The sequence below is a fragment of the Petromyzon marinus genome, chromosome 65 (assembly GCF_048934315.1).
Source record: "Petromyzon marinus isolate PM22_M1 ecotype Great Lakes invasive population chromosome 65, UKy_Petmar_22M1.pri1.0, whole genome shotgun sequence".
NCBI classification, from domain to species: Eukaryota; Metazoa; Chordata; class Hyperoartia; order Petromyzontiformes; family Petromyzontidae; genus Petromyzon; species Petromyzon marinus.
In genome coordinates, this window is record NC_133731.1 from 5,052,721 (window position 1) to 5,075,493 (window position 22,773).

At 49.6% G+C, this 22,773-nt stretch overlaps 1 protein-coding gene across 2 annotated transcripts in view; it reads left to right on the top strand.

The window, feature by feature from the left end:
• Positions 1-22,773, top strand: part of PRMT3 (protein arginine methyltransferase 3) — an 86,620-nt gene that overhangs the window by 42,345 nt on the left and 21,502 nt on the right. The window lies entirely within an intron of this gene.

Genomic DNA, 22,773 nt, shown 5'->3' on the forward strand with positions numbered 1-22,773 from the left:
CTACAGTCTGTTAAGGCTATACGGGGGATCTTTGTCTTTGTGTGCGTGTGTGTGTGCGTGTATGTGTTTTGGAGACACTGCTGCTGAGACTGGAGTGTGCCACTTTACCATCAGCCCCACCAAAACTAAGCACCTGCCTGGGTATTTTGTACCATTGGACACTCCACCCCCCACTACTCCCAATCGGTGATGGGGCAGTTGTGGACAGAGTCGAGAGTTTCCCATACCTGGGCAGTGTGCTCATGACCGGCTCCAGTTTAACAGCAGAGGTCTCACTCCGAATCAGTCGAGCGGCAATATCTTTTCATCGGTTGCGTAACGCTGTGTGGAAGCTACCTGGTCTGTCACTCCACACTAAGCTTCATGTCTTCTCGGCCACGGTCATTCCCTCCCTTTTCTACGCTTGCGAAACGTGTACCCCCCCTAATGGAACATCTTCGCCGGTTAGAAACATTTAGGCTAGCCTGCCTACGATCCATCCTGGGTTTAACCAGACTGGATTGTGTGAGGAGCTCACAAATCCTTGAAAGATCTGGACAAGGTCCCATCGGTGAGCTCCTCCGGCAGGCAAGGCTGCGTTGGCTGGGTCATGTAGCCCGCATGCCCAGCCAGATCGAGGGGGCTAAACGGGCGCGGCACGGGCTGGAGAAGAGATGGAGTGATGTGGTACAGGAGGACGTGGAGCTGCGTGGACTTGCCGATGACTGGTACCAGCGGTGTCAAGATCGGCCTCTGTGTAGGAGGCTCGTGAAGGATGCTACTGGGCAGTTGGAGGCAGTCGCCCTCCAACAACAACGGAGGGCGGAGGAGCGACGCTCACAACAACGAGCGGAGCGCCGGGTGGCTAAAGCACAGCAGGTTGGCACAGTAGGGGGCACAGGTGGTGCATCAGCCAGTCATCTCAGTCATCTCAGTCAGTCGACCCGTGGCACTTGCTGGGTCTGCCCCGTGACCTCCTGCCCGCGGGCGTTCGACACTTCACGTGGCCTCAAGGTGCACATGGCCTGGCACAAGCGTCGTGGTGATGTCACCGCCACTTAGTGGCGAATGGCGGTTGTTGTGCTGCTGGAGGGATGATATCATGGCTGCTTGCCAGGAGAAGGCGGTACAGCAAATGTGAACTCCCAAACTGTTCCATCTTTCTGGAACATGGTGTTGCCCCAGTGCGGGATTAAGCTTAGTGCGGGGCCTGTAGCATGATGTTATTGCGGGGCCCTAAATAAATAATTATTTTTTTCATTTGCTATACAGCCCAGATAATACGACAAATCGCTAACCTTAAACACTCAATTTGTAAGGTGGTATTGTACTATAGTAATAGAGCAAGTGCAGAATCTCTGAACCGGAATTGATAGCTTGATCGCGTTTAGCGCAGGGCCCTTGAAAATGCGGGGCACCGTAGCACATGTAGTAGCTTCACATGTAGCTACCACACGTGTAGCTACTACACGTGTAGCAGCTACTACACATGTAGCTACTACATAGTGTAGCTACTACACGTGTAGCAGCTACTACATATAGTAGCTACTACACGTAGTAGCTACTACACGTGTAGTAGCTTCACATGTAGCTACTACACGTGTAGCTACTACACGTGTAGCAGCTACTACACATGTAGCTACTACATAGTGTAGCTACTACACGTGTAGCAGCTACTACATGTAGTAGCTGCTACACGTGTAGCAGCTACTACATGTAGTAGCTACTACATGTGTAGTAGCTACTACATGTGTAGCTACTACTTATGTAGCTACTACATGTGTAGCTACATAAGTAGTAGCTACACATGTAGTAGCTACTACACGTGTAGTAGCTACTACATGTGTAGCTACATAAGTAGTAGCTACAAATGTAGTAGCTACTACACATGTAGCTACTTTTGCTACTAGGTTCTTCCGGCACTGTGTTGCCCCCCCCCCCCCCCCCCCCCCACACGCGTGGATTTGGCCGTGAACACCTTCGTACGTAAAGGACGGCAGGGCTTGGACAATTGTTGGCAGCGCCGGCTCCTGGTTTGCGTGGCTGCTTCCGCTGCCGCCGCCTTGCCGCTCCTCATCTGTGGTTCCTCCTCCTGGCGCCTCTGAGTCGTCCTCTCTGAGTCGTCCTCTCTCTCTGAGTCGTCCTCTCTCTCTCTGAGTCGTCCTCTCTCTCTCTCTGAGTCGTCCTCTCTCTCTGAGTCGTGCTCTCTCTCTGAGTCGTCCTCTCTCTCTCTGAGTCGTCCTCTCTCTCTGGGTCGTCCCCTTTCTCTCTCTGAGTCGTCCCCCCTCTCTAGGAGAGCGATGGGCAGATACGAGTCAGCGTTATGAGTTGACATTGTGACTCTACTCTTGTTTATGATGATGGGCAGTGTTGAGTCTATGGACAGTGTTGAGTCTATGGGTAATGTTGAGTCTACGGGCAGTGTTGAGTCTATGGGCAGTGTTGGGTCTATGGTGCAGTGTTGAGTTTATGGTGCAGTGTTTGGTCCATGGGTAGTGTTGAGTCTATGGTGCAGTTTTGAGTCTATGGGCAGTGTTGAGTCTATGGTGCAGTGTTGGGTCTATGGGCAGTGTTGAGTTTATGGTGCAGTGTTTGGTCCATGGGTAGTGTTGAGTCTATGGTGCAGTTTTGAGTCTATGGTGCAGTGTTGAGTCTATGGTGCAGTTTTGAGTCTATGGGTAGTGTTGAGTCTATGGTGCAGTTTTGAGTCTATGGGTAGTGTTGAGTCTATGGTGCAGTGTTTGGTCTATGGGTAGTGTTGAGTCTATGGTGCAGTTTTGAGTCTATGGTGCAGTTTTGAGTCTATGGTGCAGTGTTGAGTCTATAGTGCAGTTTTGAGTCTATGGGTAGTGTTGAGTCTATGGTGCAGTTTTGAGTCTATGGGTAGTGTTGAGTCTATGGGTAGTGTTGAGTCTATGGTGCAGTGTTGGGTCTATGGTGCAGTGTTGAGTCTATGGTGCAGTGTTGAGTCTATGGTGCAGTGTTGAGTCTATGGGCAGTGTTGAGTCTATGGTGCAGTGTTTGGTCTATGGGTAGTGTTGAGTCTATGGTGCAGTTTTGAGTCTATGGTGCAGTGTTGAGTCTGTGGTGCAGTGTTGAGTCTATGGTGCAGTTTTGAGTCTATGGGCAGTGTTGAGTCTATGGGTAGTGTTAAGTCTATGGGCAGTGTTGAGTCTATGGGTAGTGTTGAGTCTATGATCGAACTAAACCCGGGCGACTTCTAGATCTTGCGAGCCTGCAGCGTTCAAACTCATTACGGGGCGGTGGTGGGTTAGTGGGGGGGTAGGGGGGGTGGGGGGTAGGGGGGGTGGCGACAATTATTTTTTCCCAGCATGCAATGGAAACCACGCTGTGAACCGCGTGCGTGACGGAGGCGCGTTTAATTAGAAGCTATCCCGATAACCTTGCTTAAAAAAAATAAAAAAAACTCGTTACGGGGAAAAAAACCCCCCCCCAAAACTTTTTAGTAAAATAACCCCTGAAAACGGTTTAAAAAGGACAAAAAAATCCTCCCAAGAAAAGTAAAGAGAGAGAAAAAGAAATCAATTTCTATTAAACAAGAGAGCAGATTACGTGGTGGACGCTTCCTCTTATTTCCGATGCCGAGTGGGGGCCGGTGAGCGCCGCGACGAGAGGCACGGACTTTGTGTAATTTGAAATTTCTGCCGCGCAGCCAAATGGAAAAAAAATTGACATTGTCGACGTTTTTGAGCTTTTTTTTTTTGCAAACGATGCGCGCACACCCGCACACACACACACACGCGCGTGCGTGTGCGTGTGTGTGCGCGTGTACGTTGAACTTCATTTGTGCTCGCCGCAAATGATGTAATTACCAGCGAAATGTCACGGTATTCGAATGGTAAATGTTGTGTATTTACTTTCCAACACACCGGTGGGCTGAAGTAGTACACTACACTATACACTACACTATACACTACACTATACACGACTATACACTACACTGCACACTGCAATATACACTGCACTATACTATACATTACACTATACACAACACTGCCCATAGACTGATCTCGGGCAAGGAGCGGTAAAAGCCATCATCACCCGGACTCCGGTCTTCAACCTCGCAGCAGCGGCAGCGGCGGCGGCTTTTGGCTGCCCGTCGAGCAAAGACGGCAATCACCGCATCGCCGTGCGGCGCTTTCGGATGCGCCTCTTGCGGCCGTCTGGAACGCTCTTCCTTCCGTTTACTGGGGAGCCACTGGAGCTATGCACTTTTAAAACGTCTAGATTTGAAAAATAATTTCTTTACAATTGCTTTTTGTTTGTTGTCCTTCACCCCCCCCCCCCCCCCCCGCGCGCCTCCGATTAGCGCGGTAGGCTACGAACGGTGAAAAAGACGTTCAACATTCATACGTACATACATAGCCTCTAGCAGGAGGCTATTTGGGGCAAGTGCTGTTAGCGAGTAGCAGCTACGAAGGACGGCACGGTGCACGAGGGACGTGGCACGGCCAACGTTGGGCCAACGTTGGCCCAACGTTGGCCCAACGTTGAGGACGTGGCTGATGGATCATCGTGACGACGAAAGCGTCTGCGACGTGGCCGGCCATGGCTTCGATGACGACGATGGTGACGTCGATGACGGCGACGATGGTGACGTCGACGATGACGATGACGGTGGGCCAGGCCACCACACGCATGGGGGATTGAAGTCGACTCCCCCCGGGGAACGAGCGTGGGTGAATGAGAGGCCCGAAGGCGTCACACAGTGACCGTTCGGATCTGTATTCAACATCCGCTCCGTTGTTTAACCACGTAGCAGGCTTTCGCGACCGGTATTATTCACAATGAAGGTTTTTTTTGGGTTAGATCGCTAAGTATAAATGTTGTGTCGTAACCCTCCACCACCCGACACAGACTGATTTGCCCGTTGATGCTGGTTGATGTAATTACCAGCGAAATGTCACGGTATTCGAATTGTAAATGTTGTGGATTTACTTTGCAACACACCGGTGGGCTGAAGTAGTACACTAAACACTACACTATACACTACACTATACACTACACTATACACTACACTATACACTACACTATACACTACTATACACTACACTATACACTACACTATACACTACACACGACACTACACTAAATTTTGATTTAAAGCTTTCGTGACTGCAGTAATTCATATTCTTAGTTTTTTCGGTAAAGTCACGTTGAAGAGAAACAACAAAATAACAAAATATATATAAAACAATAAAAAATTCTCACGACGTTTCGACCATAACTCAAACGGTCATCATCAGGTGTGTCGGTTTGCATAAATTTATTTTTAAAAACGGCACATTTATTTATTTCAGACTTATACGCACAGAACTAGATCAGTTAGACAAGACACTCTACAAATCACACTTATCATTGACGGCAATAATGTCCACATCGGATTGGGAACATGTAGACAATATGACTGCCTCTTCAGCTGCTACTATGTCGACCAAATGTAAGGAAAACCTGATTTCCAAATTTAACCTCCTCTTCAACAAAAGACCGGACCCACACACCAAAAAGTTAGACGTTAATAAAGTCGTAATTAATCGCAGTAACAGTTCTATTTCCGATGGTCTGAAATCCGTTTTAGCTAAAGGTCTAAACTTTGCAGTCACACCTAAACACATACCAGTTAATGATATAATTGCCCAAGTAGACGTTGCTCTCAGGGGCCTGGGTCACATCGCTGCAGACGTAGCAAGATCTGAAATCGCTGCAACCCTCAAAAACGCTAAGATGCCAGCTAGCAACCTCAGCAAAGATGAGCGTTTTGAATTATATAAATTAAAAAAGAGGAATGATATTGTAGTTCTCTCAGCTGACAAAGGCAATGCTACTGTCATCATGGATAAAATAGAATACAACAACAAAATTAAAGAATTACTCGACGATGGTAGTTATACAAAAATAAAAAGAGATCCCACCAACAGCCTCGTCACACAAACCAACAAAATAATTTCTGATTCAACCGCATTAATTGATCAATCTAAACAGTTTTCGTTGAAACCTTCTGCTGCCAGGCCACCAAGATTATACGGCTTACCAAAAATACATAAAGTTGATACACCTCTTCGTCCCATAGTCTCTACTATCAGCTCCCCCACCTACAAACTAGCTCGTTTTTTGTCTGAAATCCTGCGTCCTTTCACTGGAAAGACCACCTCTGCGGTACAAAATTCTACTCACCTGGTATCAACAATCAAGGGTATTTCCCTGTCCCCAGACGACCTGCTTGTCAGTTTTGATGTAGTTTCCTTATTCACCAAGGTTCCTGTACCTGACACCATTGCAATCATTGAAGACTTGGTTCATCAAGGACTAAACACTGAGGTACCCCCCCTGGTGAGACACTGTTTAACCAATACATACTTCACTTGGAATGGAACTTTCTACAAACAAACTGAGGGCACCCCAATGGGCTCCCCCCTTTCTCCAGTTATAGCTAACATTTTCATGGAGAAATTTGAGACTGACGCCATCCAGACTGCCACTCTGCGCCCAACCTTATGGAAGAGGTACGTGGATGACACTTTTGTCATCTGGCCACATGGCCGGCCTGCTCTAGACCAATTCTTCGACCACATCAATTCCATACACCCAGCCATCAGATTTACCATGGAAGTCGAAATAGATGGCAAGATACCTTTTTTGGATGTCCTAATTAAAAAGAGACCTGATGGTTCAATGAGCCACTCTGTCTACAGGAAAGCTACCCATACGGATGCTTATCTGAAACCGGATTCCCACCACCATCCATCACAGAAGAATTCTCTCATCAAGACTCTGTATCATAGAGCCCAATGCATATCCGACCAGGAACACATAAGTAGTGAACTCAAGCACGTACACCAAGCTCTTAGGGCTAATGGTTACTCCGACTATACAATCCGCAAAGCTATCACTCAAACCATGAAGAAGAACCCTCTTGAGGAGCCTTTCAAAACCATCACTTTACCCTACATTGCTGGGATCACAAAAAAGATCTCCAAAATCTTGAATAAACACAAGATCCAGGTCCGTTTCAACACATTACATAAAATCCGTGATCTGGTTCCGTCTGTAAAAGATGTGATTCCGGACATACAATACCCTGGTGTCTACAAACTAAGTTGCCTCTGTGGTAGTAGTTACATTGGAGAAACCAAACGCCATGTCTCGACCGCATTCGTGAACATAAAGCAGACCTTAAACACGGTAGGACCAACACCTCGGCCGTAGCAGATCATTGTTCTAATTCAGTAGGCTCACATGCCATTGACTTTTCCAAGACGGAGGTTCTTTGTAAGCCATCTGGCTTCCATGAGAGATTCGTTCATGAGGCTATCCACATATACAAGCACAGAGACAATTTCAACCGAGAAGATGGATTCTATCTTAGCAATCATTGGAAAGATTTGATAAATCATTTCAGTTCTTGATTGATTGTTCACGCTTACAGTGGCTTTCAGACAGCATACATTATAAAAAATTTCGTCTCCCCCCTCCTCTTTTCAAAAAAAAAAGATGGACTAGTCCTGGGCAAACTGCCAATCGCTGCGCGTGACGCCAACGTTTTTTATAAATAAATAAATGTGCCGTTTTTTTAAATAAATTTATGCAAACCGACACACCTGATGATGACCGTTTGAGTTATGGTCGAAACGTCGTGAGAATTTTTTATTGTTTTATATATATTTTGTTGTTTCTCTTCAACGTGACTTTACCGAAAAAACTAAGAATATGACACTACACTAGTAACTATTTGGTGCTTTTTGTTTACGTGACAAATCCCTTACTGATTGGCTCTGTCGGGTGGTGAAGGGCTTCGACACTTGATACTTACGCGATCGAACCCAAAAACCTTCATCGTGAACATCCGCTCCGCGCGCTTTTTAACGCAAACAACGACGACAAAAAAAATGACTACCCCGATAACAACAAATAAAACCTGGAATGGAGCCAGCCTCGATAAACTGGCCTGGATCCCCCCCCCCCAAAAAAAAATCAATGATCATAATGTTTTTACTCATTCCATCTCGCACACACACGCACGCACGCTCTCTCACACTCGCTCGCTCTCTCAAAATAGATCGTTAATTCCTAACGACCTTCGGCGAGAGAGTGTAAATAATTACGATTTGAGTTGTACACACGCCAGCGTTGAGTGACGCACGTGTGGAACTCGCTGGACAAGTGAACTCCATCAGGATTCCTGATCCACCCGTTAGCTTGAGGGCGCACGGCGACGCCGCTCATTGTGACGAATCATCCGGCAAGGATGGATGAAACGACTCAACACTGCTCCATAGACTCAACACTGCCTCATAGGCTCAACACTGCACCATAGACTTAGCACTGCACCATAGACTCAACACTGCACCATAGACTTAATACTGCACCATAGACTCAACACTACCCCTAGACTCAACACTACCCATAGACTCAACACTGCCCATAGACTCAACACTGCACCATAGACTCAACACTGCTCATAGACTCAACACTGCACCATAGACTTAACACTGCACCATAGACTCAACACTGCACCATAGACTCAACACTGCACCATAGACTCAACACTGCACCATAGACTCAACACTGCACCATAGACTTAACACTGCACCATAGACTCAGCACTGCACCATAGACTTAACATTGCCCCATAGACTCAACACTGCCCATAGACTCAACACTGCACCATAGACTCAACACTGCCCCATAGACTCAACACTGCACCATAGATTTAGCACTGCACCATAGACTCAGCACTGCACCATAGACTCAACACTGCACCATAGACTCAACACTGCACCATAGACTCAACATTTCCCCATAGACTCAACACGGCCCATAGACTCAACACTGCCCATAGACTCAACACTGCACCATAGACTCAACATTGCACCATAGACTCAGCACTGCACCATAGACTCAGCACTGCACCATAGACTCTGCACTGCCCATAGACTCAGCACTGCACCATAGACTCAACATTTCCCCATAGACTCAACATTTCCCCATAGACTCAACACGGCCCATAGACTCAACACTGCCCATACACTCAACACTGCACCATAGACTCAACATTGCACCATAGACTCAGCACTGCACCATAGACTCAACACTGCCCCATAGACTCAACACTGCCCCATAGACGCAACACTGCTCATAGACTCAACACTGCCCCATAGACTCAACACTGCCCATAGACTCAGCACTGCACCATAGACTCAACATTTCCCCATAGACTCAACATTTCCCCATAGACTCAACACGGCCCATAGACTCAACACTGCCCATAGACTCAACACTGCACCATAGACTCAACATTGCACCATAGACTCAGCACTGCACCATAGACTCAACACTGCCCCATAGACTCAACACTGCCCCATAGACGCAACACTGCTCATAGACTCAACACTGCACCATAGACTCAACACTGCACCATAGACTCAACACTGCACCATATACTCAACACTGCCCATAGACTCAGCACTGCCCATAGACTCAACACTGCACCAATGGCTCAACACTGCAGCATAGACTCAGCACTGCACCATAGACTCTGCACTGCCCATAGACTCAGCACTGCACCATAGACTCAGCACTGCACCATATACTCAACATTGCCCCATAGACTCAACACGGCCCATAGACTCAGCACTGCCCATAGACTCAACACTGCACAAATGACTCAACACAGCACCATAGACTCAACACTGCACTATAAACTAACATTGCACCATAGATCTAGCACTGCACCATGGGTTCAACACTGCCCACAGACTGAACACTGCACCGTAGACTCAAAACTGGACCATAGACTCAACACTGCACCATAGATTTAGCACTGCACCATAGACTCAATACTGCCCAATAGACTCAACACTTGCCCACAGACTTAACACTTCACCGTAGACTCAACACTGCACCATAGACTCAACACTGCCCCATAGACTCAACACTGCACCATAGACTCAACACTGCCCCATAGACTGAACACTGCACCATAGACTCAACACTTCCCATAGACTCAACACTGCCCATAGACTCAGCACTGCACCATAGGCTCAACACTGCCCCTGTACATGAAGCAGCCTCCCTCCTTAACCTCCTTCCGTTCCTCCGACTGATGTCCTCACCACCTCTTCTCCATCATCGCCAACTCCCTTTCTCTTCCCTCCCCATCGCCCCTCCACCCCTTCCCGTCCCTCCCCTACAGCCCTACCGTGACACCCCCCTCTAAGCACCCCGTAGATCGCCACTGCCACTCATTCCTCAATGCCCCGTGCCATGTAAATCATTCTCATCCTTGCTACCGTTTAGTAAGGCATGTCCACAGTGCGCACTTGAGCGAAGATGCTCTCTATATGAATATAAATTTAATTTATGGTGCAAGTTTCTTAATATCCCCACCACTACTACCAACACCACCACTCCCGCCACCACCACTGCCACCGCCACCACCGCCACCAAATGTAACATAACTACACATTTTCCCTGGGTACTCCCTCCCATGTCTCATTTACTGGACATGTGCGAAAAAAAAGCTTCATAACTCATCAGGATTTCTTCTCCAGTTCGAATAACGATTCTGATTCTATCCAGCAATAACCTCGCTGGCTCGCGGCCCGCCACTCTCGTCTCTCCCGTGCCCGTTCAGTGGCGCGCTCACCATGGGGCTCTCACCGTGGGATTCTCACCGTGTGATTCTCACCGTAGGGTTCTCACCGTGTGGCTCTCACCGTAGGGTTCTCACCGTGTGGCTCTCACCGTGGGGACCTCAACGTGGGGCCCTCAACGTGGGGACCTCACAGTGAGGTTTTCACCGTGGGGCTCTCAACGTGAGGCCCTCACAGTGAGGTTCTCACCGTGGGGCTCTCACCGTGTGATTCTCACCGTGGAGCTCTCACCGTGTGATTCTCACCGTGGAGCTCTCACCGTGTGATTCTCACCGTGGAGCTCTCAACGTGGGGCTCTCACCGTGTGATTCTCACCGTGTGATTCTCACCGTGGGGCTCTCACCGTGTGATTCTCACCGTGGGGCTCTCACCGTGTGATTCTCACCGTGGGGCTCTCACCGTGTGATTCTCACCGTGGAGCTCTCACCGTGTGATTCTCACCGTGGGGCTCTCACCGTGTGATTCTCACCGTGGAGCTCTCAACGTGGGGCTCTCACCGTGGAGCTCTCACCGTGTGATTCTCACCGTGGGGCTCTCACCGTGGGGCTCTCACCGTGTGATTCTCACCGTGTGGCTCTCACCGTGTGATTCTCACCGTGTGGCTCTCACCGTGTGATTCTCACAGTGAGGCTCTCACCGTGTGATTCTCACCGTGGAGCTCTCACCGTGTGATTCTCACCGTGGGGCTCTCACCGTGTGATTCTCACCGTGTGGCTCTCACCGTGTGATTCTCACAGTGAGGCTCTCACCGTGTGATTCTCACCGTGGAGCTCTCACCGTGTGATTCTCACCGTGGGGCTCTCACCGTGTGATTCTCACCGTGTGGCTCTCACCGTGTGATTCTCACAGTGAGGCTCTCACCGTGTGATTCTCACCGTGGGGCTCTCACCGTGTGATTCTCACCGTGGGGCTCTCACCGTGTGATTCTCACCGTGGGGCTCTCACCGTGTGATTCTCACCGTGGGGCCCTCACCGTGGGGCTCTCACCGTGGGGTTTTCACCGTGAGCCCACGGCTTGCCGCATTTGGGCCTTCCGCCCAATTGTTTTTTTTTATTGTAGTAGTTAGTACCATATTTTTATTGTCGTGGTAATTAGTACTATATTTTTATTGTGGTAATTAGTACTATATTTTTATTGTCGTGGTAATTAGTACTATATTTTTATTGTGGTAATTATTACTATTTTTCTCATCAAGCAACGGCAAATAGAGACATGACCATCAGGCCTGAATAAAGTGTGGGGTAGCTGAAAGAGCTGTGATGAAAATGGCTCAGAAATTTGTAGTTATTTATCTTTCAATTAAAATCTAATATATAATTGTTTTAAGTCGTTGGAGCGTGGTGTGTGCGAGCGCACGTCTGATTTTCTAATCGTGGATTTGCCATCCCGTGAACATGGCGCGTCGATGGCCCAGTCACCTTGAATGGGGCGCCGCGATGGCTTGGAGATGTTAACTACCTCGCCTGGTATACAGGAGGTCGTGGGTTCAATCCTGACCCTGACGCCTGCTGCTGTATATTTGGAATTTGCGTATCATCATCATCATCATCACCACGGTGGCTAGGAGATGTTAACTACCTCGCCTGGTATACAGGAGGTCGTGGGTTCAATCCTGACCCTGACGCCTGCTGTTGCTGTATATTTAGAATTTGCGTATCATCATCACGGTGGCTAGGAGATGTTAACTACCTCGTCTGGTATACAGGAGGTTGTGGGTTCAATCCCGACCCTGAACCCTTTTGTATATTTGGAGTTTGCGTCTCTCGTCATCATCATCATCACCACAGTGGCCATGAGATGTTAACTACCTCGCCTAGTATACAGGAGGCCGTGGGTTGGACCCTGACGCCTGCTGCTGTATATTTGGAATTTGCGTATCATCATCATCACGGTGGCTATGAGATGTTAACTACCTCGCCTGGTATACAGGAGGCCGTGGGTTCGATCCCGACCCTGAGGCTTGCTGTACGTTTGGAATGTGCGTGTCACTGTCCCTGTGAGGTCGCTTGGATTTTTCTCCACGTCCTCCAGTTTTTTCCCCCCTCCACATTTAGAAACGTGCACTGAAGATTGTTTGGTTGCTATCAGTCTCCACGTGATGACAATAAGCCCACTTGGTTGAGCTACCGTTTGTGATGACCAGGGTCGCATATGGCAAAGGGCTAAGTAGCTCAGTGGAGCCTTACCTGGTAAAATAAAAAATAAAAAAATTGTATTTTTTAATTCTACACTTGGTTACTTTCGGTAAATTCACGTTAGTTAGAAATACATTTAAGGTGAAACAAATCACGACGTTTCGACGACGACCGTTCGTGTCGCGATCGAAACGTAGTGATTATTTTTATTTTATTTTTCTAACTTACGTGGACTTTACCGAAAGAACCAAAGAGTATGGATCACTGCAGTCCACGAAAGCTTCAAATCGAGAATATTTATTTTTGTTTTTGCCCTTGGCTTTCAGTTGCCGAACTAGTAAATTGTTACTCATAGGGTCTTTCTGTAAAGTCACGTAGATAGTCATGTAAGGTATAAAATGAAATAAATGAAGCCACGACGTTTCGATGGCAGCCCAAGCAATCATCATCAGGTGGGAAAACCACAGCAAGACATTTTTTTTTCTTATTTCCTGCTGTGGATCGAAACGTGATTTAATGTCGATTTAAAGCTTTCGTGACTGCGGGGATTCATATTCTTGGTTCTTTCGGTAAAGTCACCACGTACATAGGGAAACAATAAAGTAATAAAAATACATATTGTTTTATATTTTTATTATTTTATTGGTTTCCTTCTACGTGGTGACTTTACCGAAAGAACCAAGAATATGTGATTTAATTTGTTTTATTTTCTACCTTACGTGGACTTTACCGAAAGAACCAGAGAGTAGGTGTCCCTGCAGTCCACGAAAGCTTCAAATCGAGATTCACGTAGGCGGGTTGAAAAAAAAATGTTATCTTATTTGAAAATGTTATTTTCTTTGAACCTATCTACGTGACTTGACCGATAGACGCAAAGAATATGAATTGCTCCAGTTGCGAAAGCTTTTGAAGTCAAGAATGTACAGTGGTACCTCGGCACAAGTCGTTTATTTGTTCCAGAAGGGGTAGGACTTGTACCGGAAGTGACGTAAATACCAAACGAATTTTCCCCATAAGAAATCAAGGGAAATGAAATCATCCGTTCCAGCGTATGAGAAATTATATTTTATATGGCATGTTGTACATTAATGGGGTTGTGTTAAATGATGTAGACGCTACTTAGTACTAAAATGCATGCATAAATTAAGATAAATGCGTAAATAAAAATAAATTGAAATGAAAATGAAATGTAACGTCACTTTACCTTGCTGAGAGGAGTTGATAGCCTGCGAGGATGGTGGTGAGGAAGGGGAGGAGGAGGAGGAGATGTTATTTTTTGGAAGAAGTCCCCTTCCATTAAAACTTCAGGAAGCTGAAATTCTGGGGTTTTTTTCTCTTTCCCGTCTTTTTTTCTTGACTTGGGCCTGGTTGAGGCTCACCAGGTTTGAGTTTTTACTAAAAACCTGCCCATTGAAGTTTTTTGTTGTTGCCTTCTTCTAAGAATGTTCCTGAAGTGTGACATTGTCTGGTCAATCCACACTTATATACTGTTACACAGAGAGTTATAGCAAGGGTTGCGCACTGAACGAGATCTACAGGCAGACTGAGGGAGCAACGCTTTGTTTCAGTCGCGAACGGGGGTCTACGCGGGTGCCTCTGTGACTCATCCCGACCCATACAAGTCCTAGCAAGCGAGGCGTCGTATCCCAAGACGTCTTTTTTCTCGTCAAAACGCGGCGTGTACCAAATTCGACGTACTCCAAAGCGGTCGTATACACCGAGGGTACCACTGTATTAAATTTCGATTTAAAGCTTTTGTGACTGCAACGATTCATCTTCTTTGGTTCTTTCGGTAAAGTCACCACCACGTAGAATGAGAATAAAATAATAAGTTAATAAAATAACACAATAAAATTCTCACAAATTCTCGCGACGTTTTGGCCACAACACAAGCGGCCTCCATCAGTTGAAGGGGACGAGACTGTCTGGGAGGACAGCGCTGGAGTGAAACACAGCCAAGCTCAGACCGCGACCTTTAAGCTGCGCGAGAAGGAACAATTTACCACTGCATTGTTACAAGGTCGCACTCATTACACACAAAGTGCTTGCCACAAATGAACCACAGTAGTAACCCGGTGATCTCGTCAAAGTACATTAACCATCATCACACGAACTCCGGGCATCCTCGCAGCGGCGGCGGCAGCTTTTGGCTAAGCCGTCCCACACAGAAGGCGGTGTTCACCGCATCGCTCGCCGCTTTCGGATGCGCTTTCTGAGGCCGTCTGGAGCGCTCTTCCGATATTCCAAAGTCGCTGGAGCTACATGCACCTTTAAATCGTCGAGATTGAAAACTATATATATATTTTTTTTAGAACCGCTTATTGTGTTTAGCTTGTTGTCCTTCCCGCCGCAACCTCCGGTTTGGCCACGGTCGGCTACGCACGGCGGTGCCAACGAAGTTCAACGTGCATGCGTACGTGCAAATGTGCGACATTTCACTTTTTAAAACTTTCCCACGAGTGGCAATATAAGTTCAACCCCCCCTCCCCCCCCGATCCGTGCCTGGTTTTTGTCCATTACCCCCCCCCCCCATTCCCGCCCGATGCATCGGTCCCGGTTCTTGGCTTTGGCTCCCGGACAATAAATTAGCAGCACTAGACGAAGGCGATAATTTATATTTGATTTTTTCCCCCCCCCGTCCGCGCCAACGCCGGCGACCGACGGGTTATTAATTACTCCGCACGGAGGGCAGCGCGTCCTTCATCTCTCGTCACCCGGCGGAGACGCTCACCTTGCACACCCACTCCCTCCTCCCAACTCCCTCCCAACTCTCCCCTCCCTCCAACTCCCTCCTCCTCCTCCCAACTCCCTCCAACTCCCCCCTCCTTTCAACTCCCTCCTGCCTCCAACTCCCCCCTCCCCTCAAACTCCCCCTCCCCTCCCCTCCAACTCCCCCCTCCCCTCCAACTCCCCCCTCCAACTCCCCCCCCCCCACTCCTCTCTTCCTCCCCTCCTCCAAACACGTTGCCCCCCACCCCTCCCACCCCCTCTCCCCCCCCCCTCCCCCCAGAACTCCTTCCTCCCCCCGGCCCCCATAGATTCCTTCCCTACCCCCTCCCCCCCCCCCCCAAGAAATCCCCCCACCCCCCCTCCCACCCACCCCCCTCCCACCCCCTCCCACCGTCGCTGCCGTTGAGATGAATTTCGAGGAGGGGAGAGGGGGAGAGGGGAGGGGGAGAGGGGAGGGGGGAGGGGTATAATAAATAATTAAATATCGCGAGTGGTAATGGGAGAGTGATGACGCGAGCGGAGATAGTGGGCGGGTGGGGGGTGGGGGGTGGGGGGGAGGAAAAATGTATTTTAAAAAGAGACGGATTATTAATATTATTGTTACCACCACCACCACCACCACTCATTCTCTTTTATAATTTACCCGGAGGGAATTATAAATGTGCCGAGTCGGCGAGTTCGTTCGTGCGAGCACGCGTGCACGCGCGTGTCCGGCGGGGGGTGGGGGGAGCGGTGGCGCCGCGGTTAGCGCTACGCTGTGCTACGACACGCGCAGACACGAGTTCGATTCCCGCTACCCGACCACCGACGGATCGATTGTAATCCGAGCCGGTCCTGGGCCGCCCCTGGGTCGACTCGGCCTCGAATGAGTACCTGGTGCGGCGTTTAAAAACATCGCCACTGGTGAGACAAAGGCGGCCGAACTTCATAGGGTGCTGCTACTCGCTGACGGCACTTGCCCCAACAGCATGTTGGGGCTACACGGGGGACCTTTGTCTTGGCGGGCGCGTATGCCTCAGCGCACGCGTGAACAACTTACAGCATCTGCTGGTTTCACAAATCGTTACCTGTCGTGTGAATAAATTATACTGCTACTGCAAGTCTCTTACTATCTGGAGACCCCATCAGAGAATGCACAGTCTGTCTAGAATTGTCTAGAGACTCCATCAGAGACCAGTCTGTCTTAACATTGTCTAGAGACCCATCAGAGACCACTCTGTCTGTCTGTTTTTGTCTAGAGACCCATCAGAGACCAGTCTGTCTTAACATTGTCTAGAGACCCCATCAGAGACCAGTCTGTCTGTCTTTGTCTAAGAGACTCCATCAGAGACCAGTCTGTCACTGTCTTTGTCTAGAGACCCATCAGAGACCAGTCTGTCTGTCTATCACTGTCTAGAGACCCATCAGAGACCAGTCTGTCTGTCTGTCACTCTCTGGAGACCCATCAGAGACCAGTCTGTCTGTCTGTCATTGTCTAGAGACCCATCAGAGACCAGTCTGTCTGTCTGTCACTGTCTAGAGACCCATCAGAGACCAGTCTGTCTGTCTGTCTTTGTCTAGAGACCCATCAGAGACCAGTCTGTCTGTCTTTCTCTAAGAGACTCCATCAGAGACCAGTCTGTCTGTCACTGTCTAGAGACCCATCAGAGACCAGTCTGTCTGTCACTGTCTAGAGACCCATCAGAGACCAGTCTGTCTGTCTGTCTTTGTCTAGAGACCCATCAGAGACCAGTCTGTCTCTGTCTGTCTCTGTCTAGAGACCCATCAGAGACCAGTCTGTCTGTCTTTGTCTAGAGACCCATCAGAGACCAGTCTGTCTGTCATTGTCTAAGAGACTCCATCAGAGGCCAGTCTGTCTGTCACTGTCTAGAGACCCCATCAGAGACCAGTCTGTCTGTCTGTCTTTGTCTAGAGACCCATCAGAGACCAGTCTGTCTGTCTTTCTCTAAGAGACTCCATCAGAGACCAGTCTGTCTATCACTGTCTAGAGACCCATCAGAGACCAGTGTGTCTGTCTATCACTGTCTAAAGACCCATCAGAGACCAGTCTGTCTGTCACTCTCTGGAGACCCATCAGAGACCAGTCTGTCTGTCTGTCATTGTCTAGAGACCCATCAGAGACCAGTCTGTCTGTCTGTCACTGTCTAGAGACCCATCAGAGACCAGTCTGTCTGTCTGTCTTTGTCTAGAGACCCATCAGAGACCAGTCTGTCTGTCTTTCTCTAAGAGACTCCATCGGAGACCAGTCTGTCTGTCACTGTCTAGAGACCCATCAGAGACCAGTCTGTCTGTCACTGTCTAGAGACCCATCAGAGACCAGTCTGTCTGTCTGTCTTTGTCTAGAGACCCATCAGAGACCAGTCTGTCTCTGTCTGTCTCTGTCTAGAGACCCATCAGAGACCAGTCTGTCTGTCTTTGTCTAGAGACCCATCAGAAACCAGTCTGTCTGTCATTGTCTAAGAGACTCCATCAGAGACCAGTCTGTCTGTCACTGTCTAGAGACCCCATCAGAGACCAGTCTGTCTGTGTTTGTCTAGAGACCCATCAGAGACCAGTCTGTCTGTCATTGTCTAGAGACCCATCAGAGACCAGTCTGTCTGTCTGTCATTGTCTAGATACCCATCAGAGACCAGTCTGTCTGTCTGTCACTGTCTAGAGACCCATCAGAGACCAGTCTGTCTTTGTCTAGAGACTCCATCAGAGACCAGTCTGTCTGTCTTTGTCTAGAGACCCATCAGAGACCAGTCTGTCTGTCTGTCTTTGTCTAGAGACCCATCAGAGACCAATCTGTCTGTCTGTCATTGTCTAGAGACCCATCAGAGACCAGTCTGTCTGTCTGTCACTGTCTAGAGACCCCATCAGAGACCAGTCTGTCTGTCTTTGTCTAGAGACCCATCAGAGACCAGTCTGTCTTTGTCTAGAGACCCATCAGAGACCAGTCTGTCTGTCACTGTCTAGAGACCCATCAGAGACCAGTCTGTCTGTCTGTCACTGTCTAGAGACCCATCAGAGACCTGTCTGTCTGTCTTTGTCTAGAGACCCATCAGAGACCAGTCTGTCTGTCTGTCACTGTCTAGAGACCCATCAGAGACCAGTCTGTCTCTCTGTCTTTGTCTAGAGACCCATCAGAGACCAGTCTGTCTGTCTGTCACTGTCTAAGAGACTCCATCAGAGACCACTCTGTCTGTCTATCACTGTCTAGAGACCCATCAGAGACCAGTCTGTCTGTCACTGTCTAGAGACCCATCAGAGACCATTCTGTCTGTCATTGTCTAGAGACCCATCAGAGACCAGTCTCTCTGTCTGTCATTGTCTAGATACCCATCAGAGACCAGTCTGTCTGTCTGTCACTGTCTAGAGACTTATCAGAGACCAGTCTGTCTTTGTCTAGAGACCCATCAGAGACCAGTCTGTCTTTGTCTAGAGACCCATCAGAGACCAGTCTGTCTGTCACTGTCTAGAAACCCATCAGAGACCAGTCTGTCTGTCTGTCACTGTCTAGAGACCCATCAGAGACCAGTCTGTCTGTCACTGTCTAGAGACCCATCAGAGACCAGTCTGTCTGTCATTGTCTAGAGACCCATCAGAGACCAGTCTGTCTGTCTGTCATTGTCTAGATACCCATCAGAGACCAGTCTGTCTGTCTGTCACTGTCTAGAGACCCATCAGAGATCAGTCTGTCTGTCTTTGTCTAGAGACCCATCAGAGACCAGTCTGTCTGTCACTGTCTAGAGACCCATCAGAGACCAGTCTGTCTGTCATTGTCTAGAAACCCATCAGAGACCAGTCTGTCTGTCTGTCACTGTCTAGAGACCCATCAGAGACCAGTCTGTCTGTCACTGTCTAGAGACCCATCAGAGACCAGTCTGTCTGTCTGTCATTGTCTAGAGACCCATCAGAGACCAGTCTGTCTGTCTGTCTTTGTCTAGGGACCCATCAGAGACCAGTCTGTCTGTCTTTGTCTAGAGACCCATCAGAGACCAGTCTGTCTGTCATTGTCTAGAGACCCATCAGAGACCAGTCTGTCTGTCACTGTCTAGAGACCCATCAGAGACCAGTCTGTCTTTGTCTAGAGACTCCATCAGAGACCAGTCTGTCTGTCACTGTCTAGAGACCCATCAGAGACCAGTCTGTCTGTCTGTCTTTGTCTAGAGACTCCATCAGAGACCAGTCTGTCTGTCTTTGTCTAGAGACCCATCAGAGACCAGTCTGTCTGTCTGTCTTTGTCTAGAGACCCATCAGAGACCAGTCTGTCTGTCACTGTCTAGAGACCCATCAGAGACCAGTCTGTCTGTCTGTCACTGTCTAGAGACCCATCAGAGACCACTCTGTCTGTCTGTCTTTGTCTAGAGACCCATCAGAGACCAGTCTGTCTGTCTAGAATTGTCTAGAGACCCATCAGAGACCACTCTGTATGTCACTGTCTAGAGACCCATCAGAGACCAGTCTGTCTGTCACTGTCTCGAGACTCCGTCAGAGACCAGTCTGTCTGTCTTTGTCTAGAGACTCCATTAGAGACCAGTCTGTCTGTCTTTGTCTAAGAGATCCCATCAGAGACCAGTCTGTCTGTCTGTCTTTGTCTAGAGACCCATCAGAGACCAGTCTGTCACTGTGTTGAGATCCCATCAGAGACCAGTCTGTCTGTCTTTGTCTAGAGACTCATCAGAGACCAGTCTGTCTGTCTTTGTCTAGAGACCCATCAGAGACCAGTCTGTCTGTCTAACATTGTCTAGAGACTCCATCAGAGACCAGTCTGTCTTTGTCTAGGTACCCCATCAGAGACCAGTCTGTCTAGAATTGTCTAGAGACCCCATCAGAGACCAGTCTGTCTAGAATTGTCTAGAGACCCCATCAGAGACCAGCCTGTCTGCCTAACATTGTTCACTTGTCTCTAAACTAAACCCAAAAAAACATGGATTATTTCGCTTACAAATACGAAGTCGGTTCACGATGGCGGTCGAAATGCAGGGACGTGGAATATTTTTATTTTAACGTATATAACATGTCAGCATCGTAGCGGATAAACAAGGGGAGGTTCGTCACAGCCGTTTCTTTGATTGATTCCTCGAGGCTTAGCGATTGATCCTCTCCCCTCCCCCCCCTCCTCCTCCGTCTCCCTGTCGGTCAATTAGGGTTCAATTTCGCTTTAAGTAACGTCCCGTCAGGGGAGCGTCCCGTCACGATGGGGTCCCTGCGAGCGCCGTTCCGGGTCACTTCACCCCCCCCGGGGGTCCGTGATTACGCTTCATGTCGCTACCTCCGCTCGCCTGCTCGCTCACTCGCTCACCGAGCAGTGGCTCACTGCCTCAGTCGCGTACTGACTCACGAGCAGTGGCTCGCTGCCTCACTCGCTCACGAGCGGTGGCTCGCCAACTCGCTCGCTCGCTCACGAGCGGTGGCTCGCCAACTCGCTCGCGAGGAGTGGCTCGCTGCCTCACTCGCTCACGAGCGGTGGCTCGCCAACTCGCTCGCTCGCTCACGAGCGGTGGCTCGCCAACTCGCTCGTGAGGAGTGGCTCGCTGCCTCACTCGCTCACGAGCGGTGGCTCGCCAACTCGCTCGCTCGCTCACGAGCGGTGGCTCGCCAACTCGCTCGTGAGGAGTGGCTCGCTGCCTCACTCGCTCACGAGCGGTGGCTCGCCAACTCGCTCGCTCACGAGCAGTGGCTCGCTGCCTCAGTCGCGTCCTGGCTCACGAGCGGTGGCTCGCCAACTCGCTCGCGTCCGTACCGACTCTCTCGCTCGTGTCTCTACGAGCGCTCGCTCGCTCGCTCGCTCTTACGTCAATTTTGCGGCCTCCCTTGCCAACTCCTGGTGGTCCAGAATAAAATAGCCAACAGGGAGCGCCTCCTCGCCGCCGTTTGTATTCGCCCCGCGTGCGAGCTTCCAGCGTTAATCCTGTTTTGTACTTCCTTTTTTTCCCCCACTCGGACGCGACGGCATTCCCACGAACGCACAATTTTGGCCGTTGCTCCCGGGAATTAAGTTTCATATGTTACTTGATTTTTCGATTTTGTTGGATTACAATTGTCTCCCGACTCCCCTTCCCCCACTCCCCCCCCAATCGCCACCTCCGTAGTGCCGGGATGTCGGTTCCATCCTTCCCCTGCAGTAGGCCTCATGCCTTGAGAACGTACGATACTTTGGCTCGTTGGGCTCGTTGCGCATTTGGTTCTCGCGTATACCCCTCTCGGTGTGGGTGGACTGTTCGGGTTGGGTTCCCATCAATAAGGGCGCCACGGTGGCTAGGAGATGTTAACCACCTCGCTAGGTATACAGGAGGTCGTGGGTTCGATCCCGACCCTGATGCCTGCTGCTGTACATTTGTAGTTTGCGTCTCTCTCTCTCTCTCCCCGTGGTCACGTGGATGTTATCTCCAGTTCCTTATCAGTTCCCTATCATCGTCGTCGTCGTCCACGTGACGACGACGACGACGATGATAAGGCCACTTTGGCGAGCTTCTGTAAAAGAGGTCAGTGGGGCCTTACCTGGTAGAATGGCGAGAGGCGCGTGGGCGATGATGGGCGCGCGAGCGGGTGAACGATTTCCCGCTGGGTTCGTTTTGAGAGATGGCCGAACGACCGTGCTCCACCGTTAATCCGTCTCGCCCCCCCTCCCGCCCCCCCCCCCCCCACCGTGTACGTAAATAAATAAATAAGTTGTGTTATTTGGGGGGCGGTGAGCGGGGGTGGGGACTGGGGGGACCTGGGTGTTGGCGGAAAAATCGATTCCGAGAAATGCGTGCGGAATGTGGAGCGACTCGGCTCCTACCTGAATCTGACCCCTGGGTGACCTCCGTGTGTGTAGGTGTGGGGCGGGGTGTGGAGGTGTGGGGGGTGTGGAGTGTGTGTAGGTGTGGGGGGTATAGAGTGTGTAGGTGTGGGGGGTATAGAGTGTGTAGGTGTGGGGTGTGTAGGTGTGGGGTGTGTGGGGTGTGTAGGTGTGGGGTGTGTGGGGTGTGTGTAGGTGTGGGGTGTGTAGGTGTAGGGTGTGTGGGGTGTGTAGGTGTAGGGTGTGTGGGGTGTGTAGGTGTGGGGTGTGTGGGGTGTGTGTAGGTGTGGGGTGTGTAGGTGTGGGGGGTGTGGAGGTGTGTAGGTGTGTAGGTGTGGGGGGTGTAGGTGTGGAGGTGTGGGGGGTATAGAGTGTGTAGGTGTGGGGGGTGTAGGTGTGGGGTGTGTGGGGTGTGGGGTGTGTGGGGTGTGTGTAGGTGTGGGGGGTGTAGGTGTGGGGTGTGTGGGGTGTGTGTAGGTGTGGGGG